The sequence below is a fragment of the Sciurus carolinensis genome, chromosome 10 (genome assembly GCF_902686445.1).
Source record: "Sciurus carolinensis chromosome 10, mSciCar1.2, whole genome shotgun sequence".
NCBI lineage: Eukaryota > Metazoa > Chordata > Mammalia > Rodentia > Sciuridae > Sciurus > Sciurus carolinensis.
In genome coordinates, this window is record NC_062222.1 from 5,305,626 (window position 1) to 5,328,379 (window position 22,754).

The 22,754-nt window shown below is 38.3% G+C and overlaps 1 long non-coding RNA gene across 1 annotated transcript in view; it reads right to left on the minus strand.

Annotated features, from left to right (window-relative positions):
- Window positions 1-1,165: 1,165 nt before the first annotated feature.
- LOC124994897 (uncharacterized) overlaps window positions 1,166-22,754 on the minus strand; it is a 45,498-nt gene continuing 23,909 nt past the window's right edge. Inside the window, exons 2-3 of the long non-coding RNA XR_007110568.1 lie at window positions 17,594-17,657; window positions 1,166-1,482 (exon numbers count right to left, since the gene is read on the minus strand). This is a non-coding gene — a long non-coding RNA (uncharacterized LOC124994897). The remainder of the gene's footprint in view (window positions 1,483-17,593; window positions 17,658-22,754) is intronic.

Sequence of the window (22,754 nt, forward strand, 5' to 3'; positions counted from 1 at the left end):
TCGGGGTTTTAAAAGGCCTAATAACCTTGTTTCTGCTTCCAGGTTTGTCAGGGATTTTTTGTCTTTTTTTTAAAAAAAAGAAGATGAGCTAAGACAATGGATAATATTGCTGTTGATCCTGGTTTTGTTGATTTGAGCCTGAGTCAGGGACAAATCAGAGTCAGTTTCCAGATTTCTGTTAGTCCTAGAGGACAGTCTACATGGAGAATCATACCTCCGTGCAGGCACTACCAGTGAGCAGGCCCTCCATGAAACTTACCTGGGACTCCGTGTGACCTAGAAAATACAATTCATCAGAGTGACATTTCTTTAGGATTACATCTTGAGTCCCTTCCAATTTTTCATAGCATGCAAAAAATACAAAAGTAACTGTTGACATTAACATGGCATTAATAAATAGCCAGAGGGCTGGGGACATGGCTCAGTGGTAGAGCGCTTGCCTAACACAGCAGGCCCAGGATCCACCCCATACAAGGCAAAACAGAAACAAAAAAAAGTTGCCAGACATTTTTATTTTAAAAGTTATTATTAACTTTTGTTTCCTACCCCTTTAATAAGACACAATAGATGAGACTTTTAAAAATGCCCTAGACAATGGAGAGAGCTATTAAGATATAAATACTGAGGTTTCCTTGTGCCGTGATCCAATTTAGTCTTAATGACTGTGTATGTGTGCATGTGTGTGTGTATGTGTGTATGTGTGTGTTTTAAAGCTAAAGTTTATTGCTCAGCTACAAATAAAACAAACTTTGGTTATAGTAACTGACGTGAATATTAAAAGAAAACTTTCACTAACACAAAGTTTGGAAAAACTTTTCTGAATTCTAGATTTGGTTAAAAGTTTCAAGATATATTTTTGAGAAGTTGAAAAGCATGGAAACCTAGAAAATAAAATTGGTATGCATTCCGGAAAGCAATATGGAACTACTGTTTCAATGATTACCAAAGCACATAAATGTTAAATGCAAAAATGGAAATTATTAGTGAGAAGCATGAGTACCAAAGTTTTTAGCACTCTATAGAGTACGAAATTTATTTGTAATTATTACATTTATAATTATTAAAGTAAGATTATTAAAGATGAGAAATTCTTAGTATCAACTATAGTAATGAAGCTTTAGGCATCAGTTCCAGGTACCTGCTTCCTGAGGAACTGCAGTGTGTGTGCTAGAGCTGCTGTTCAGAAGCAAGAATAAGAGGCAGAGGGGACCCAGGCACAGTTCAACCCAGCTAGCACCACCAGCATCATTTCACTACCGCCACGACACTGGGCTCTAGGAAATTCAGATGTTTACTCAGAATGGCGCCAGGCTTTGCTGTTTACATGCTGACTAGAAGTCAGACACCATCCAAGTTGGACACTGACCCGAAGAGCAGGGCTAGCAGGGGACACAGGTCCTCCCGGCCACTCCAGAGGCTGAGGCAGGAGGATCCTTCAGCTCAGAGCTTGTGAGCCAGCCTGAGCAGTTCAGGAGGACCAGTCTGAAAACAAAACATGAATAAATAAGCTGAAGTAGTTATTTGGATAGGAAAGACATTCCTAAAGGTTATTGTCTTACTGACTGTGCATAATACTGATATAAAAATCTTATTCTAATGTTCCTTTTTTTTAATGTCCATAAATACTCAGTTACTAAAATGCAAGTAGAACCAGTTTTACCCATGTCTTTTTCCCGGATCATGAATTAAATACAATTTTGACATGATATATGTAACATTAACTTTACAAAAAGTATACCTTGAAACTCTTAACCAAATCTAGGATTCAGAAAACCATGAGTCCTAACCCCAAATAATCAAACTCTCAGATTTCTAGTATATCTTAAAGCATTTAGTTAAAAAGAGCTGGACTAGGGAGATAGCTCAGCTGGTAGAGTGCTTGCCTTGCAAGCACAAGGCCCTGAGTTCGATCCCCAGTACCGCAAAAAAATAAAAAATAAAAATAAAAAAAATAAAAATAAAAAGAGCAAGTCTACAGTGGTATAGTGCTCACTAGCACGTGTGAGTCCTAGGTCCAACCCCCACCTGCTCAGATAAATAAACAGAATGCAAGTCTTTGTAAAGTAATCATATATCCCACGAACATGACCAAATGAGAAATTCAATGGATCACATCAAGTGGAAATGAACTACTTCTTAATTATAATCAAGCATATCTTAAGGAAACTTTCATTTATGTCTCTGTAACAACTTCCACAAGAACTAACAAAAACTGAAACAAGTAAGATTTTTCTGTACAGTCAGCAACACATGACAAATTTATTGACCTACTGTCATTTCTTTCCTCAAGATTTACTGATAGTTAGCGTTGTTCCTGACAGCCATCAATCCAAATACATGGATTACCAGCCTCTGTGGAATATTACCAATAATAAGAGTTGTCATGCTGATACACTGTCAGCAGATAAGTCTCACAAAATGGCATATCCAGCAAAAGATACAAGTCTCAAAGAGCACCTATGAAGATTCTACATGTGTTAAACAGACAAGCTGCAGAGGAAGAGTGTCCATTAGTGCCCGTCTGCACATTTGAGCAGGATAGGAATTGGGCAGGACTGCAGATGGATGTGAGCCTTCCTTGTGTGGCCAGGAAGATGTTGTAACATTAGGTCACAGTGAGGTTGGATGACTGTTAATATACTTAATTCCATTAATTGTTCACTCAAGTGGGTACATATTATGGTAGGTAAATTGCATCTAAATAAAATTGCTAAAAGATAAGATGTTTTATTATTACTTGAAAGTTTTTAATATACACCTCTATTCCCCCATGCAGGTAAATCTACTGGGTCTGGAATATTCCTATTATTCCAGCTAGGGCAGTAAGAGTGAACACAGTTTGTTCATGCGATATGGTCATCAGTCGGGTCCTGTGGGCATGTGGCAGCCCAAGACCTGGCACTGTTTGGGCTAATCCTAACAGACATGTATGCACACACACAGAATCCTGAGATTTGATCTCCAAAATCACACAGATGTTGTGAGGATTGCTGAATGCTCACGAGGCTCGGCTTTTTTGGCTAGCCAAAGATGCATTCCACATTGTCCAGAATGCCTCTTGCAGGATGCTGGCAATGGGCAGCCTCTGAAATCAAAGGAGAAGTAGTTGTTGGTATCCTAAAGGGAAGGAGCTGGTGTTCACGTGCACTCCAGGCCTGAACAACCCTCCTTTTCTTCCTTCTTCCCTTCCCTCTATTCTTTCTCTTCCTCATTCTTTCACTCCTACTTTTGTTGAACCTGTCTGCCCCACAATCAGCATTTATGAAGGCAAACTTTCAAAGACTGAAAGTCGCTAAAATCAACCAAATAAACAGATATTTCAAAATTAAAAGGGGTATAGTTTCAATTTCAGAACTTTTATGAACTATGTGATTGAAAAAAAATTGCATCTCTCACTCTGCCTACAATCTAAATCTAAAATATTGAGATAGGTCATTTTTACAGACACAGAGGTGAAGCCATGAGAGTGGAAAAGGGGTGGGTGTGTAAGCACACAATTTCCTCACTGAGGGGAAGGCTCCTAGGCTGCAGCGCTTTCAGGAAATTAATGACCAGAAACGGAAATATAGTGGATGCAAAAATAACTTCTAAGATTACGCAATATATAAGTGCTTACTACATACAATAGAATTGTATTCGTTTAACCAAAAGGATTCTTTTTTAAGTACCACTTTCACAGTCATGATGATCAAATTTCATGATCCCATTGCTAATATCTCATGCCTATTCTTAAAAGTCTGATCTTGGCAAAATGAAGCCATGACTGATTCAACAAGTAACAAGCCTTCTCTTTCTAGAGTTCAGAGGTTTCTAGGTATCCTTTCAAAGGCACAGTTTGGGGGAGGAATTGCTTCCCATCATGCTTTGGTAGGGCTGTGTGATGGGGCCGGGAGGCGGTTTTGGCGGACACAGGGTGTGTGATAATGGAAAACTTGCAACTTCTCTGCAGACGGTTTTGTCGTTTCAGACAACTCCCTCCCTTTCCTGTCTGGACTCTTTTGTTGTGTTATGTTTTTATTTTGGTTCTTTGTGAAATCTTAGGCAATACTTGTCTTTTAAACATGATTTCTGTGTCCTGGCATTTCTTTCTCTAATTTCATAGATCAAAAATGCCATATGTGCTTTTACTTAACTTGGAGATTTATTATTAATGAAAGAGACTCTGGAGTCCTCATGTTTGTGACACCAGATTATCCCTTTCTCATTAAAAACTTACAGGCTGATGAACTGTGTAAGTATAAGCTGCTTAAAATCCATTTCTTGTAGAGCCAAGAAAGATACTCCACGCAACACTTAAGAGTAACTCTGCTACAATGCATTCATCTGTGTGGATCATGTGTTCACAAGGTTTGCCATTCACTTTGTTTTCTAAAGTGAAATTATTTGTAACAATGTTTTCTTTATAAAAAAAAAACCAGATTATTGAAACTTAAAGTAAGTGTCAGCCGTCTTTAATATTTTTACTGCGGAGGAAGCTTTTAAATATTATTTTGCCCTTGCATAAAATTATAACACCTATATACTTTAGTGTGACAAGTAAATGGTATAATCTCTTAACTATTACTGTTACCTTTGCTTTTGTGATTCACCATTGTAGCAGGGACACCAACTCCAGTGAAATTCATAATTATAGGAAATGGAGACTTCTTTCTTGTCTTTCTTAGTTTTTTTTATTTTAAATAATTTTTATTTTGAACTTTTTTCCTAATCAAAATTGGCCTAGATTTTAATTGTGAAAGATATTATTGGTATGTGGTATGTGATGCATTCTATTTTTTAAAAATGGATTTTTAAGTAAATCTTTCAGGAAATTAAAATGCTTATACTTAATGTATATTTAAAAAATAACTTAATTTTTTCCTTTTTATAAATTTTATAAATTCTTAAGGAAAATATACATTTTGGCTAAATAATTGGCTTAAGTCAAAATGGGATTAAATCTTCAAAAGATATACACAGTAAAATTAATTTAAATAAAAATTATAAATTGATTTTAATGGATCTACTTTGCAATATTTAAAAACAATCATTTGAAACAGAACTACTAAAATAAAAATAAAGCAAAGTGAATGAATATATACCGTAAGATAAATTTCATGCTAGACATTTAGAATGATATTTTCAACTAAATGAGGTTTTGGGGACCAAAAAGAGATCTAGCACTTACAAAAATTATCATTATATCCATAATGGTAGTGTGCTTCTATGCTCAAGGACCTGAGTTTTATCCCTGGCACCAAAAACAAACAAATTATATATATATATATATATATATATATATATATATATATATATATATAATTTATATATATATATAAAATATATATATATATATAAATTAAAAGTGTGATTTTTAAACAACTTAAAAAATGAAATATAGCTCTCTTTAAAGTGAAACCTGAGCTTCCTTTTTTCTTTAATCCTAAATTGGAGTCAAATTTGTGTCAAACACAGATTTCATTTTCAACTGAAATGGGACGATCCTGTCCTTGTTCATGATGCTTGCTAAACAAAGCAAAAGGTTGTACGACTACATAAGAGATGTGCGTTGCTTTCCTGTCAATCCCAGCATACACTTTTCCAAAGAAATCTGGATTTGTATCAAGATCATCAAATCTCAAGTATGATAAATGTTTAGTTTGTGCCAAAAGCTTGCCTCTTTGCTAAAGCCAAGTTCTCAGTCCATGGTCAGTTGACTCTGTTACTCTGGGTCTGAAATGAGGCAGAACATCATGGCAGAAGGGCATGGCAGAGGACAGCAGCTCAAGGACATGGCACCAAGGAAGGGGGTGGGAGAGAGAGAGAGAGAGAGAGAGAGAGAGAGAGAGAGAGAGAGAGAGAGAGAGCGTTCTCTGCTCACCAGGGACAAAAGAAAAAACCCCAGTGACTTACCTCCTCTAATCACACCCCACCTGCCTACAGTTACTGCCCAGTTATTCCATTCAAGTGGATCAAACCACTGATTAGGTCATAGCTCAAGAACTAATCATTTCACCTCTGAACATTCTCACATTGTCTCACACATGAACTTTTGGAGGACACCACTTACTCCAAACCATAACCGCTAATATTAAGAGGTAAACAGTCCATGCAATGAACATCAAATTAACTCAACATTGTGATTTATTCAATTTTTCATCAGACAAAAATTATTTATTGGGCACTCACTTTGTGACAGACACAAAGTGAAATGATCCATGAACAGATCTTTCAGTTTTCTTCACACAGGCACATAATTTAGGGAAGGAGAACAGCAAGAACAAACAAGTGAGAATCAGACAAAGAAATGATCAAGGCACTCTGCAGGCCCCTCAGAAATGTCCCACTGAATCCCTTTAATATGTACAGCATGCACTCACAAAATAAAAGCCATTGAACTGATGCTAAATATTAAGTTAAGAAAATCTAATTGTTACAAACCATGAAAAGATGTGAAAGGTAACAAAGGTTACTAAAGTAGAAATGGTGGAAGGAGATCCACCTTAGTTTGGATGCTAAAAGGAGAATTTTCTCCAGCAGCAATAGTTAAGCTGAGGGCTCAGGGTAAGAAATGGCCAGGCAGTAAGGGAAGAATTCTAACAAATCCTAGGACAACACACGCAAAGCCCCTAGGACAACAAGTGGTGTATTTGAGGAACTGAAGAGCCAGTGTTGTGTGAGTGTGATCAAGGGCCGGAGTGGCGGGGTGACCAGAGCACACCAACCCCCTCCGCGATTTCTGACACACACTGGTGTCCACACAACACGTCCAGTAAATTCCAAGCGAAAGGCAAAACCTTAAAGGGGTTTTCAGGGAAAGAGCTAACATAAGCACTTTGCCTGGTTTAAATGGAAGGCTTGTATTAGTTGACTGTATTCATCAATTCAAATGTTTAATTTTTTTTCTGTAGGCACCATGTAAAGACTCTCAGGAATCAAGCTGTTCATTAGCAGCACCATTCCAATATGCATGTTTTATAGCAGGAAATTCATTTCTGCATGTGCGTGTGCTTTGATCTTGCCATTTTATTTCATCTTCCTAAATTCTTTATAAAGGCTTATCAAATAAAAGCCTTGGGAAATATATATAAAATCCATTTCCATTTTTATCCTATTACTGGAGTCTTCATTGAAAAAAAAATCCCTAAGGTTGGGCTCGTTTTGTATGCAGTTTGAAGATACAGTTTAATGCCTGCAGAGATACATTTATTTATTTTAACTTTGATCATAGCTGAAAAACTAATAGTGTGTTTTAAGCATATTTTTCTATTAGATGATAAAATATTTTATTTTTACCAAAGAATAATCTAATTGGCATGCTATTTATATACGCTTTTCAGAAAAAACTAGTCAGCAATCCTTTTATCACATAAAATATATATAAGACTTATAAATATTGCTGTTTTCCAATGCAAATTGATAACCACATCATAAAAAAAAAACTTGAAAGGGCTGGGAATGTAGCTTTGGAAGGGCACCTTCCTCGTATGCATAAGACCCCAAATTTAATCCCTAGAACAGCAAAAAGAATTTTACACTACAAAAAATAGTAATTTACTAAAAAATTATAGTTCCCTGACTTTTTTCTAACAATCTCACTTTCTATGTTTTATGTTGAATTGTCATACTTTAAATGGAACACAAAATATGAAGTCAATCAAGTTCAGTGCTGTGATGTGAATATGGTTTGTTCCTTCTGAAACTCATGATGAAATTCAGTCCCTGTGATGAGATGTTAAGAGTCCCACCAGGTGGGACTCTGTGGAGCTGAGGAATGAATGAACCAGTAAATGCACCTGTGAACTAATGGGTGAGCAGGTTTTCTCTAGAGACAGTCTGTGGAAAGGGCCTGTTTGATTAGGTCTCCCCCGTGCACCTCTCCTGCCAGGTGCTGATCTGTACTGCTCCAAGACTCCTGGCAAAAGAGGTCATAACCAGATGCAGCCACCCGTCCTGGAACAAGAACTATCAGCCCAAACAGACCTCTGTGCCTTGTAACTTAGTCCATGATCTGGTATTATTAGCCATGGAAAATGGACTGAGAAGTTCAGATTAAGAGCATTCAAATTTTCTTAGTCTAATATCATTATATTCCTTGCAGGGAAAAAAAATCATACTATCATTTCTTATTTTTATTGGAGAAAATCAATAGACAATTCAGAAACCGGTATGGATACCTTTAACAACTCTTTGATCAGAAACTTACTAAAGTAATTTTGGTAAGTAAAATATATTATTACACTTTTTAAAATATAATTTATTTGTTAACAAATACATGCCACTGTGCATCAAACCCTACCGAGGCCAGTCCTGGCTACCACAACACTAACGCAAGGTACAAGGTATTCAGGCAGGTGAGAACAAGGGTACTTAGCCAGTCTAGGACCCTGGAGATAAGGGATGGCTGATATCAGTCCGACATGCTTGTCAGAACTACCTGTAGAACATCCCAAAACAGTTAGGTAAGACCTGGCTCCTCACCACGCTGGAAATAATGGGAAGGGCAAACTCATCAATCAGGGAGCCGTGTGATCAAATAAACAAATAAGGGAGATCATTTGGAAATCAGGATATGACATGAAAGGGCGGTGGGCAGAGGGTCACCACTGGGAAAGATAATGAAGGGCCTTGAGTGAGGATGACCGTGTATGAACCGGGGCTGTGGGTGGAAAGGAAGAGCCAGGAAAGAGCAAAGGTCCCTGCAGGGATAGAGCGGTAAGGAGAAGAGGAATCCTCTGAGCGGAGGGAAACACTTTTAAGGGTCGAAATCAAACACACGCCTGCTGTGTGCTTTTCAATGCAGCGCTACCAGCCACACGTAGCTACTGGGCACATGAAATGTCACTGGCCTGAAATGAGATGCATGTGTAAAACTGGCCTCAGATTTTAAAGGCTGAGCAAAAGAAGCAGAATACAAAACATCTTGTTAAGTTTTGTACTGATTATATGCTTAAGTGTCCTAGAAAAGCATGTCCTAGAAAAGTAAAAGTATGAAAGGGATTTCGCCGGCTCCCTTCACTTTTTTAAGTGGGACGACCAGGAAATTCATGATTGCACACGTGACTATTGAACGGCAGAGATTGCACAGTTATCTGGACTTTATAGTTTTAAATGCCAATTAACCTTTCTATAACTGTTTCACCTTTGCAGAATATGAATCGCTCTATTTCCAAAGTACAAAGGCCTATGTGAAAAATCAATTGAAGCAATATATGAAAGGACTAAATAATGAAATCTTTTTATATATTAATTCAGAAGGTATGAAATGAATGAAATGCACAATTTTACCTAGCTTACTTTGAAAATAATTTATATGTTTTGTATCTTCATTGAAGATACAGTTATTTTTGATCCCTACATATAAGCACAGACTGATCCAAAGAATCTATTTTGGCCAGGGTTTTTTGTTTGGTTGGTTGGTTAGGTTTTTTTGTTTGTTTGTTTGTTTGTTTGCTTTTTGCTGTAGATTTTCAATAAAGCACTTTAGCAGTATCTCCTAATAACATATGACTGCTGTCTAACCGTCTTGTAAAACCAAATGCTCCCAGGGCATATAGCAATATATTCTCTTTGGCCTAAAACTACTCTTTCAAGTTTCTTCTTCTGTTTTCTAGAAGTCATTGAAAAAACACATAGTTGTCCTACCTATAAATGTAAGTTACTATTTTTAATCATTCTTTACAACTTTACTTTTGCTTTATGTCTTAGTTTTAAATAATAATTAATATGAAGATAAATATATTTTTTTTTTTTACAAAATAATCTTTTGAATTCTGGGAAGAAGCAATTTCACAGACTAAGATGAGCCAGTGGTAATTTTTAAAGTCATCTCTAGTTGAAAGTAACTGTTTGTGCCTCTCATAATTGGCAGGGTTTTAGTTATTACATGCAACACTCATTTGACAGAAGCACTAAAGTGATTTTTCATAAAAATAAATGAACACTTGCTTTTGATTTTGTTTTTAAAATTAGGCTCAATAGGAATTGATTTCACTTTAAATTGCACAGGAACATCAAAGACTTCAAACTTTGCATACAGTGTCCATGACATAAAGAAAACATTAAACACATAGTCTAATGTAAAGTGCCAATAAATCAGTCATAAATGTAACTGCTCCTATTGCTTCTCATTTATGTAGAGACAGTGTTAATTTGGGCAAGAACAGCACTAAACATTCAAAAATTTTTTCATGATATATGAAATGAGATATTCTCAATGTTTCATTATAGATGAGATTAAACTCTATTCTTATTGTATGTAGGTAAAATTTTAAGTCAGAAAACATAACATTATTCAGATGAAAAACAGGAAAAAAATAAACAACTGGAACAAAGAGCTCCTGCTGAATTCATGATCTTTATAACAAAGATAAATGGTCTACTATGTGTTTCCTCAAAATGAGTTATAAATTGTTTACTTATCCTTCTTACCTGTAGCCTAGAGGATAACAGCAATCTTTCTTTCCAAACTAGTTCCCTCCCTTCCCACGTGTTCCAAACATAAGCAAGGATAGCAAATCCTTTTCCAGTTCTGCAGCTTGTACAGGACAATTCAATGCAATTCGTCATTCCCTGAGTATTGTGAGACAGCTGGGTTGTGCTGCCTTTAAAAAGACATAGCGTGATGTATGGGAAGGATAGCAGAGGTCAGCAGGGGGCCTGGAACTATTTGTCATGTGGCACTTTACCAGCGTATTTGCTCTCATTTCCCCACTGGTAATGTCCCTTCTCATGCCTACCCTGTGTTTTCCATGGATGCCAAAATAGTCTACTTGCTCTCTGGAGGAAGGTTTGGTACAAAGAACACAGGAGATAAGTTTATGGTATGTTGGATTCTAAAAGGTTAAGAAATCCTGTAACACCGAATTAATGAAACACAATATTTAAAATGAAATAGCAATTGAAAGCGTACCTTTATTACGGGAGATCATGGATTTAACCAAAGAAACTTGCTATTGCGTGTGAAATGGTTACAGAAAACCACTTTTAACAAACATTCGGATAGTTCTGATCCTTTCACTGAGCTGTTCACTAATTGCACACTGAGCCTCCGCATATGCTTCTTTGTGTTGGGCAATGAGGAATTCAGTAGCAAAGAGAACAGTTCTCACATCTGTGGACTGAAAAGACATTTTGGCAATAGATACACTTTTAAAGTCACCTAAAGGACACTCCTACAATTGTGATAGGTGAAGGGAAGGAAAGCTCAAATGTCTAGGATACCATATGTCGTGAAAGATGATAAGGTAGTTTGACATTACCATGTAATTATATGTATTAATAGGGAAGCAGATGGAAATGACAGATATAACTAATGACTGTGATTTATAAATTTCTTCAAATGCTGAACAATCTTTCTGAAGAGAGAGAGATTGAAAAATAACATTTGTAGAAATATTTGCTTAGAGATCTTGCTAGGCTGTTTTCCACATTTTGATTAATAATTCAGAGAAAAAGAAAGAATTCTTCCTACTCCTTAAAATGAGGTCATGAATTGATGTTATAATAAAGTTCGGTCTCACTTGCACTGAAGGAATTATAACTGAGAAGTTTCTATTCATGATGATGATACCAAGAATAAAAAACACGTTAAAGTATTAGAAGTGTTTCCACTCGGATTGACAGATATGAAACTAAAGGGGTAAAATCAACATGCAATCATCATACAAAGATTTGTATGCAAATGCTTGGAGTAACCTTATGCCTGAAACTGGAAATAACCAAATATCTATGAACAATCATGTTGTAGCCTCCATGCAGTATTATTCAATAATGAAAAGGAATTGATTATTGAAACACACAACAAAGATAAATGTTAACATCACTATTCTGAGTGAAAGAAGAGACCCAAAAGAATAGATATTACATGATTTCATTTACACAAAATTCTGGGCTCCACACACTCATGGGTGGTACCAGTGGCACATGGGTTGTTCCATGGGATTGGGTTGAAAGCTTGCCCCTGCCTGAATCACCTTCTACCTCCTCCCACGCTTCTATCATGAGTCTATGAAAGCTAAATGCTCGCATTGCCCACGTGTGTCTTAGCCTGCGTGGCAAGTGGCAAGTGGCCTGTGGCCTATTTCTGAGTAATCAGATATGAACAAAAATCCATCAGTGTCGTCTATTTCTTACCAATGAAGGGCAGGATGAAGGGCTGCAGTAGGCCCCTTGCTATCATTAGAAAAAACAGGCACAGAAATGGAATGTCAGTGAGCAGACTGAACCCTGACAACCGTGCAGTTCTGGATTCATTACATGGGTGCAGGAAAGGCATTAATTATTCATTTATTTATTTTCAAGTGAATATTAATATTTTTAAAATTTTTCCAGTTTTCTGGAGATACAACTGACAAAACCGAATACATCTGGGGCAGGTGTTAGGATGATTTGGTGTGCCTGTGAATCACACAACCCATTGGGTGACAGGCCCATCACCTCACAGGTACCAGTTTTACCTTTGTGCTGAGAACATCTAAAGATCTACTCCATCAGCAAGTTCAAGTGTACAATCTGTCTTTACTGTGAAGGTCACCAAGGGACACCACAAACCCATTAATTTGTAAAATGACTGTAAAGTTACCTTCCTTCAAGAACTGGCTGTCGTACCTTGGGTTTTATGTCTCTGGGTCTTGAATGTTCTCCCTAGTACATTCACCTCATCTGTTTGGAGAATCTCCCTATGACCTTAAACTTCTCAGATGTCATTTTCCCGTGAAACTGTCCCTTCCCACTCCGCGACATCATTTCTTCGTTGTTTCCATTTCCCTGGGCAGACTCCGGAGTCCTGGTCCCGCATCGCCCCTGGTCTCTGGTACTGGGAAGTCCAGCACATTTCAGTCACTCAGCACATGCTTGTGGGACTGGATGCTTTAGAATGAATCCAACTGTGTGGAATCCAGTTAACTGGAGTGATAGTTGAACGGAGCACTACTTAAGGAGCAGGACTTTGTAAGTGAGGCGGAGACCACGTGGAGGCCAGAGGTGCCACCTTGGACAATGTCAGCATCTGATGTTCAGGAGATATTCCCCTGAAAAGCTTGAGCTCGAATGATTTACCAAACAAAAACAATTTTAACAGAACGAGGGAAGTTAGAAAGAAGAGCTAGGTGCGGAGGTAAATGATGAATTCTGCTTTGATCGGTTTTCTTTGAAAAGCAAATTTAGCAATTAACTTTTGGAAGAAAATCACATTTCAGACTTCATGGTAGTTATCAAGTAGCATTTGCTTAATCCATTTTTTTAAACAGGCAATCATTAAGGCAAAGAATAAGAAATAAGTGAAAGACTTAAAAAACCAGGCAAATAAAATTTGAAAATATATAAACTTATACCAAAATGACATTTGTTTCCATCTGTTCTCCATCGGGAAGCCGTTAAATCTGCGAAACCAGTGCCCTGCTTAGCGCATATGCCTGTGTGTGTGTGCTTATTAAGGCGGTAACAGAGCAGCATCATGCTTTTCATTATGCATTTGCTTTTCAAATTTTTCCTTTATGCTTATTTAATGCATATGTTTTTATTCTTTGAATGATCAAAACTCTTTTATAGTCATTAAGATCACACCAGATTTCAGGCAGCACAAACATGAAGAAAGCTCTCAAAGAATGCTGTGATAGTTGCTAAAAGGTGATTTTTCCTCCTCTGTGTTGTTTCCACAGCTAGTGAGTCCAATGGAGCACACATGCATTACATGGGTGTGAACACATTTCTGTGTAAACAATTAGGACTAAGGATGGGCAGATCTGCAACTGAAAATTTAAGGGTCACTCTGTCCTTTCTTGATTACATACACATGCACACCCACACAAAGAGGACTTCAGAGAATGGTTGTTCTAGAAAAGGCATTTCAGTCCAGAAATTGAATGAAAGCAAAAAGGAAGGGAGGGAAGGAGGAGGGAGGCAGGCAAGAAGACAGAAAAGTCAAAAGAAAGCTACCTGTGGAACCTAGGAAAAATCAGATTTCTGATGCTATCATTTCCTTGACAAATACCACCTACTTTCCACATGAGCATCTAAAGTGCCATCTTTTTGAATGCTTGAGTGACCAGAGAGCAGCCTGCCGTCCAGCCTGCCACAGAAGTAAGAGTTTGGTATTTATACTCTGATCCTATCAGTCATTGGTGGAGGAATAGCCCCCTCCTCCCTGGGCAGGTGGACATAAACTCTGTACTCCTGTGGTCACTGGAAGAAGGGTCAGTGGTGGCCACAAAAGGCCAGTAGGGAAGGAGATGGCAAGGAGAGCTGAGTCATCATGTACTCAAGCAAGGACAACTGTATGCAGGCAGTGCACTGACCATATCTGCAGAACAGGCCCCTGATGACCTTGGACAGCACAGACAATTTTCTTCCTCCCAACTCTTACATAAAATAGACTGGATGCAACATCCTCAGCATGTAAGGTATGGCCAGAACAATCTGGCAATCTGCGCTGTGTTACTGCTCCTTCTGGAGCAAATATTCTACCAGGTTCTAACTCCCAGGGTGTAGATGGGATATATCTATCGAGGTGGGAGTGCCCGGGGTCTCTCCGCTGCGGGTGGACAGGGGTGAGATGCCACTTGTCCTGTGCTGCTCTGCTGAGCTCCGAGTCTGGTTTGCCGTGGATCCTAATCTGCGGTTTACCCTTCCTGCCTGTCTGAGGGGAAGACATCTCCCTGCCTGCCTCATTGAGGGTCTTCTGTGACACTGGACTCACACATTTGGCAGAGAACCTTTGCAGTATCTGCTATTAACATTTTATAAAATTGAAATTTTATAGAAGTATAAATAATGCATTTATTTCCCACTCTTCCTAAGAAGTAAACTTCCTGATGGCAGAATTACAAAGATGTAGCAAACTCAGTGAACCCTCCTCTGTTCGGACTAACAGGCAGCCCAAAGGAGACAGTCAACATGAAGGAGCGGAGGTAACAAGAAGGGAAGCTTCCATGTTAACAGTAGGATACGATAAAGCGCAAGACACAAGATTATGAATTTACCTCTACCGATGTCCACCCTGTCAGATGACCCTGGGGAAGAGTCCCGGAACTGCTCCTTTTAGCTGCCATAACTTGCGAAAGTTGGAATATACTGAGAAGAAGATGTGAAGGGAAGTGGTGATGGAAAAAGAGGCAGAGGTAGAGCCAGAGGGGGAGAGGGAGTGGGGAGGAGAAGAGGGGGTAGCACAGGGGAGGCGAGGAGTGGGAAGTGCCCGTGAGCAGCGGGAGGCGTGACCAAAGGGCAGGAAGGAGGAGACGGAGACCTAGGGTGAAGGCAGAAAGGGAGGCCAGGACCCAGGGACAGCGTCTCAGGCAAGGAGAGCAAGGCGGAAGTGCTGAGGAACACTCATCTACTTGGCTGAGAAAACAAATAGATGAAAAGGTCTTTTGGTGGAGCCAGGTGGGCTGGAAAGGAGGAGTTGGTGGGGCAGCAAGGGAGGCAAGTCCTTAAGTGTTGGAAAGCGGTATGACCTTAGGGCCTAGGAAGTGTTGAAAGACTCGAATTGTCTTCCATCAGCAGTTTTACCTCCACTTCTTTTGCCAAATTCTGGCATTTCACTAGCTGCCCAAGGTCATCCTCACCCAAGCTGGTTGTGAACAGCAGCTCTGAAACGTGAACCAAGAATTAGATGGTCTCAGCCTCAAGTGGCAGCCGAGGCCCAGCAGGGTTTGGTGAGGGTCTTCTGCTGCGCATGCGTACACACGCACACATATACACACACACACCACCCACACACACAAACACACCCCACATACACATCACACACACACCACACACATACATCACACACACACCACATGCCACATACACACACACCACACACACACTCACATACCTCACACACCACGCACACACACACACACACACCACACACACAAAAACACCACACACACAAAAACACCACACATACACACTACACACAGCACACACACACACCACACACACACATCACACACACCACACACACACACACACTACACACACACACACACACACACACACACCATGTAACAATTTGATAGGACGTATTCAGCTGAACATTAAAATGGTTTTCCTCAACAGTTAGAAATAACAAGGAGAAACATAATGGTTACGCATACTAGAATCTGTTTTCTATCTCCAGCATCTCTAGATGTTTATTACAGAATTACATAAACTCTCTAAACTCTAACAGTCTAATCTGGAAACTTGAAAAATTTATTTCACAGGATAAATATGAAGATAATTAAAGTCATAAAATCATGAAGATAATGCAAGAGCAGGTCTTAAACATAATGTTAGTGTCATATTGAACACTTTGGTGGTTAAAGCTAATAAATAAAATGCAAATACCTAGATATTAAGATTGACATTTCAGTACATTTCAGTAGATGTGTCACACGTAATAAGTATTTATCAACTCCAACCCGAATTTGGAAGGAAGTGATCAGTGGGAAAAAAGAAGCCAACATTGAAAAAAGTGTGTAAAATATAGTAATAGCTGCTTTACCTCAGTTTTATTATCTTAAGTTTGCTTTTAAAAACTAGTAGGAAAGAACAATAGCTTTACAATTCACTGTAACAAATATACAGCGTGATGAGAAGACTTTTCAAAACTAAAAACAAAAAAGTATAGAAGATGCAGGTATTCAACATAATTCTACCTATATTGGATCTTATTTGTTTTTATCTGAATAGGAACCAAACCAAGCATGTGCTCAGTTACTTAGCTTTATTTTGCTTGATTTATGAAATCTTTTATGGTTTTTATTTAATATGGAAGATTTCTCATAGCACAGTCCCATGAAAATCATTAAGAAAGTGTCTTTTATTTCCAGTGCAATAGAAAAGGTTGTTAATTGGTCAATGTTGATAGTTTATTTACATAAATCATGAGCCCATTCACTAAATATTCTCTTCCTAAATAGCAGCAATTTTAGACTTGAATTATCTAAATAATTGACTCAATTTTTCATCTTAGCTTGCCATTATACACACAACCTTTGACTTGAAGATGAATATGGGCTTTTGTGAGTTTAGCTGACATTACCAAATTACTTATTTTTTTAGTGATTTTTATCTAATTAGAGTCTTAATCTTGAATAACTTATTTTCCCTAACCCCACAGCAAGCCACTGCTGACTTCATGCTTCAAATTCCAAAACATACACTACATATCAGGAAGACGTTGGCCGGCTCACTGGAATTCAATTGGGAAATGTAACAAGGCTTTTACAAAAATAAAATGAGGTTGGGAGAGAGAGAGTCATGCATTTTCTGAATGGACTGAAATTAAAGCAAATTTAAACAGTTTGTTTTCTATGGCATTTCTGACTGAGTTAGTTTATCACTTTGAAATCACTAGTACTTTACTAAATGCTACAAGAACAAACAAATGAAGATGGTTATGTTTCTTATTGATAATATTTGCCAGAAAAAGAAGCAAATTGATTTGCATGTTTTCCTTCCATTTCTTAAATTTTGCCATGATTCTTCCCCCCCCAGTTCTGGTGTGAGGGGAGGAGAGTGCTCGTTCCTGCTATTTTATGGCTAACATTCCCACTTCCACCAAGAGCAGTAATCAGACAGAACAACAACAGTTATACTAGAACATGAACTTTCCCAGCCAACAAAAAAGATTTGGAATTTTTACCTCTCTGAAGTTTAAGCTTGGGTTTCCCATTTCTCCTCATCGACTTTCCATTGTGTACAAATCCCTAGAAAATAAATGTCATACTTGATTAATTATACTGTTTCCACCTTCATAGTATATGCAATAAATTTCACTTGTATTTGTAAATTAAGTGGCCCTGTGTGTGCCTATGTACGAGTTCTTCATCTCTGGTGGTTTGTGGATCTCCTACCAGTAGCAGAAACTTTCTGGGATGGTTGGAAACATGTGGTTATCTATCCTGTTGCCCCAAGCTGTGAAGTAAATCATAGGGTCTGACTGAGAAATATGCATTCATAAAAACAATTAGTGATTAGTTTGTCCTCTAATGTTTAAGAAACCCGCTCAAATTTCATATCCATGTATGTGTACATACTTAGGTACATATACATATGGTGCCTACACACATCCATATGTATGTATGGCTGTTGGCTGAAATTCTGCCTTGCATTATCCATGGCAGTTAGCTTTACACTGTATGAGAGAACAGAGGGCTTTCTCCTTCTCACCAATCCCTGATGTTTGAAATCCTTCACTAATGGGATTGTGTGTGTCTGCATTAGTTTCCTAGGACTGCTGTGTCAAAGTACCATGTGCGTTTGGTGTCTTGAACAATAGGAATCTATTATCTGCAGATATGGATAGAATTTCAAAATCAAGGTTGGGCAGGGCTATGCTCCCTCTGAAGCCCCTGTGGAAGGATCCTTCTTAGTCTCTTCTGGAGTCTGGGGCATTCTCTGGTTTGTAGATGCATCAACCAGTGTCTGTCCCTGTGTTGGACACCATCTACTCTGAGAGATTCTGGGTTCAAATGTCTTTTACAAGGCTAACCCTGATCCAATATGACCTCATCTTACACTCACACCTACAAAGGACCTAATTCCAAACTGGGTAGCCGTCATAGGTACTGGGGCTAGGTCTTGAATATATGTTTTGGACAGATACAATTGAACTCACAATGGGGTCTATGTGCATCATAATTAATGAAAGAGGAAAAGAGTGATCTTTGTCAGGAGCTTTTATTTATTTTTCTAACATCTGTTTAATTTGGAGTTTTTTTCTTTGTAAATTTTCTATATTAATTCTTATCAATCTCTAATGACAGAACGCTCAGACTACAGAACATAAAAAATGGCGGGCAATGAATTCCCTCTGAGGATTTGTAATTAAGCTGCAAAATAGAACCCATGCATGAAAGAGTTAAATGGACAGGCATAGTTCCATATGGTGACCACTAAAACCAGAAGATAGGAAATGACCACGGTAGCATTCCAGTGGGGGAAACAAAGTGAAGAACTGGGTGGATGGAGCTAATAAAGAACACATTATTCTGATAACAAGTTATTTATGTAGGGGGAATATTTTGGGTATGCTTTGAACAATGGTTGAAGGCAGTAGTAGGTAAAATTATAGCAGGATCACTGGAAACCTTGAATCTTAGAAGAGAATAATAAGTTCAGAGTTTGGCCTACAGTTAATGTGGGCACTAATTCTCTTCCCCTAAAATACTGTTGCCACAAACTAGTTTTTTTCTCACAACCATCACAGGCTTCCCTTAAACTTGTGATTAATTTTAAATGTTGGATCCCAATCTATGACTTGACTAACAAACTTGGTCTCACTACGAATGCCTTATTTCCTAAAGCTGGAACATTACTTTTAATTTTTTTAGAACTCAAGATTAATCCTATTACTATTAAACCAGGTCTTTTTAAACCCAGAAAACTATGCTGCTCTTGCCAGTCTCTTCCTTATAAACATTGGCCTTGATTTTAGACCAAAGATCAAATGATGAAGGCTTTACTGATTGAGTTGGATCCCCAAAATTATCTGTATTCCCAAATTTCAGTTATTATTCCTATTATTTCTATAATCTAACATTTCCTTGGGATGTCATACTATATCATGTTGGTGAAAGATATCAACCCATTAACAATGCACCTGATACAATAGACCAAATGTTCTTTCAGAAACATTCTTAGGAACCCTCTAAAATGCTTTCTGATACCAGTTTCTGGGTTCCTGTACACACTTGCTGTGACCAACCTGGAATGTCTTACTTTTCCATATACTTTCCAGACCACTCGCATCAACCGACACTTGCCTACCCACAGTTCCCAATGGGATCAGTTGTATTTTCCATTAGGCATTCAGGAATGGAAGTAAGCCTGTTCACTTGCACAGACTCTTAGGAGAAGGAAACACCCAGCAACCACTCTCACTTGAATGTTCTTGCCCTTGAACCAGAAGTAGTTGATGGCAAAGGTCACAATAATTCATTTTTCAAGTTGTGGCTCAGTTATCACGTTTAGTGACAGTTACTGCAATTGTGCACAAGGGCAGAGGTGAAGATGCCCTGGGTTCAAAGCCTTTCCTAGATCTCTGCTGTGCATGGAGCACCTGGTACTCTGGATGGACTCAGTACCCTGTAAGTTGGCCAGACTCTTTCCAGTCCAATCAGAAGCAGGCTACTTCTGACTGTTCCAACTGTAATAGGCTCTCAGAGATAAAAGATTGATTTTTCACTGGCCCATGTACTATTAAGACCTTGTCAGAAGAATAGGAGTGGTAAAATCATTGAATCAAATGCTTTTGATCATTTAGGGGAAAATTTCAAAATCTAAGAATGATCTTGCACCTTGACTATTTTGTTCAATGCAAAGTAATTCCCAATCCTTTAATACATTTCCGTGTAAATTCATTCTCACTGTAAAATTTAAATGCAGCACAATTTTGCATCTTTTCTCCAAAAGGATATACGCATCATATGTTACGGGTTTTTGTCTCCTCAAAAAATATGTTGAAATATTAACCCTAGTACCTGTGAATGTGAGTTGATTTGTAAATAGAATTTTTGCAGATGTAATCAAGTTAAAATGAGATGATTAAGGTGAGTGTTCATACAATATGACTGGTATCCTTATAAGGAGAAAGACATTTCTACAAAGGTACCCACAGAGAGGAGAAGTCCACCTGAAGACGCAGACTCGGAGAGAAGATGGCTGTGTGATGACAGATGCAGAGACTGGAGCCAGCTACCTGCCAACCTGGGAATGCCCAGGATCCTGGAGCCACCAGGAGCTGAGAGGTAAGGAAGGCTTCCCCGCTTCAGCCTTCAGAGGCAGCTGGCCCTGCCCACAGCTCAAGTTCAGACGTTCATTCCAGAATCTCAAGACAATGCATTTCCCATTTTTAGCTACCAGTTTCCTGCTACTTTGTTACAGAATTCCTACATTGTTTTTACGATTTTTTAAGAATTTCAAAATTCTCAAAGCAGTGTGTCATCAACTAACTTTCCTTCCCTTTCCTCCAAAATAAATTAATTCCAAACAAAAAGGTAAAGTCATCTTTAAAGAAGCTACCATCTCCTGTATAAGGCAGGTAGCAGAAAACTGCAGAAGAGGGTTGAACAGGATGTGAGGGTTTGGCATTTTTAGTTGATTACCATTTTAAAAAAGGATTCATGAAGTAAAACTAGATGCCTTGCATGAAAGGAAAGGAAAGAATGAGGCGGGAAGAAAGGAGGCAACAAAGAAGGAAAACTGGAAGAAATGGAGGACATTTTCCTAACACGGTAATGCGATATAGAGCCACCACTATGATCCATCTAGAATGGGAATGACAAACGGAATGGAGAAATCTTTTAAAAGAGGTATTGAAAGGTGTATTCATGAACCATATGACTCTACCCAGATCTCAGACACAGGAAGAACAGGTTAACTCTAGTACTGCAAGGTCGAACAGGAAAACCCATCAGTACTGTACTGTGATGCCGTTTAGAAGGAAGTTTACTCAGGTGAGATGCAAAGGAAAAGATAAAGAGCTGTGTTTGTGTACACTGAATTTAAAGTCAGCTACGCATGTCAACTAGATACTGAATTCTGAAAATTTTTATATAGACCTGGAAAAAGACTATGAAGGGACAGAGGCTGCCAGTGCCCCACTGCTGTGCAGGGTCCAAGGAACAATCATCCTGGCTTATCCAGGGTGTGGCTCTGTTGATCTTAGGTTTGGGTTTTCACCTTCATGCTTTTAAAGCAGCTTCTAGATACTCGGTTTTCACATCCAAATTCCAAACAAGACGAAGGAAAAGAAGAAAGAAAAAGAATGAGCATGCCAGTTCTGACGATCTTAAAAACATTTTTCCAGGAACTATAACTTGACACTCCCCCTCATGTCTCCTTAGGTCCAAAGAGAGGGAGGAAACAAAGATGGCAGCCAGGCAGAGGAGAGGAAGCTGGTCGGCTGTGAGCAGCCTCGGCTGCTGGGATACCCTTGTCTACTCAGTTTACTTGATTGTTGAAATATGATCCGATTTAGATTCCTTGCCAGGGGCTCAGGTCCAGAGATTTCAGTATTTTCCTTTTCAGAGAGTTTTAGGGAAAGTCTGTAGACTCAAGCTAGTAAATCACCAAGAACAGTTATTATTTGTCTAAACATTTGTGTGTTAGCCTGTGTGTACTTTTCTGCTTTCTGAAGAGTGATATGAATCATTTTTGTCATTTGTTCTCAGTAGTATGTTTTTCTTATATCTTCCATTAACATGTATAATTAAAAGTTAACTTTATCCTAAGGTGAGAAAACATAAAAGTAAACTTGACCCTTGAAGATGATATAATCCTATCATTCTTTCCTATACCACTTAGCAGTGCACAGCTAATGGAGCAAACAGTGATTTTTCAAATGTACATCATTGAGTTGTTTTGCTCAGAATATTATGTGAGAACTATCATGTCCTAAATTATGTGTCAACTACAGTTAACTAAATAATTGCCCATGATCCAGAAAATTTTTTTCTCCTTTAAACACTTTCAAATATAAGAAAACAGAATAGTTTGTTCAACATTCACTCAATAAATATTTAATTTTTCCCTAGTGCCAGACATTATGTGCAGCTCTGAAGATAGATCTGGTGGTAAATAAAATGAGTTGAGATTTAATATTGTTCAAGCAGTTTGTGGCCAATGCAAATAACGTATCTACTGTGTCCGAAATCAAAGGCACTTTTGTTCATAACATTTTTTGTGCAAAAATACAGCATCAACATGGAAACTGTGTTGTGTGGAAGTGAAAAGGTGCTAGGCGGTATTTGCTCCAGCTTTTTCTTGCCGGGACCACCCACCTAGCCAATGTTTCAGGCTGG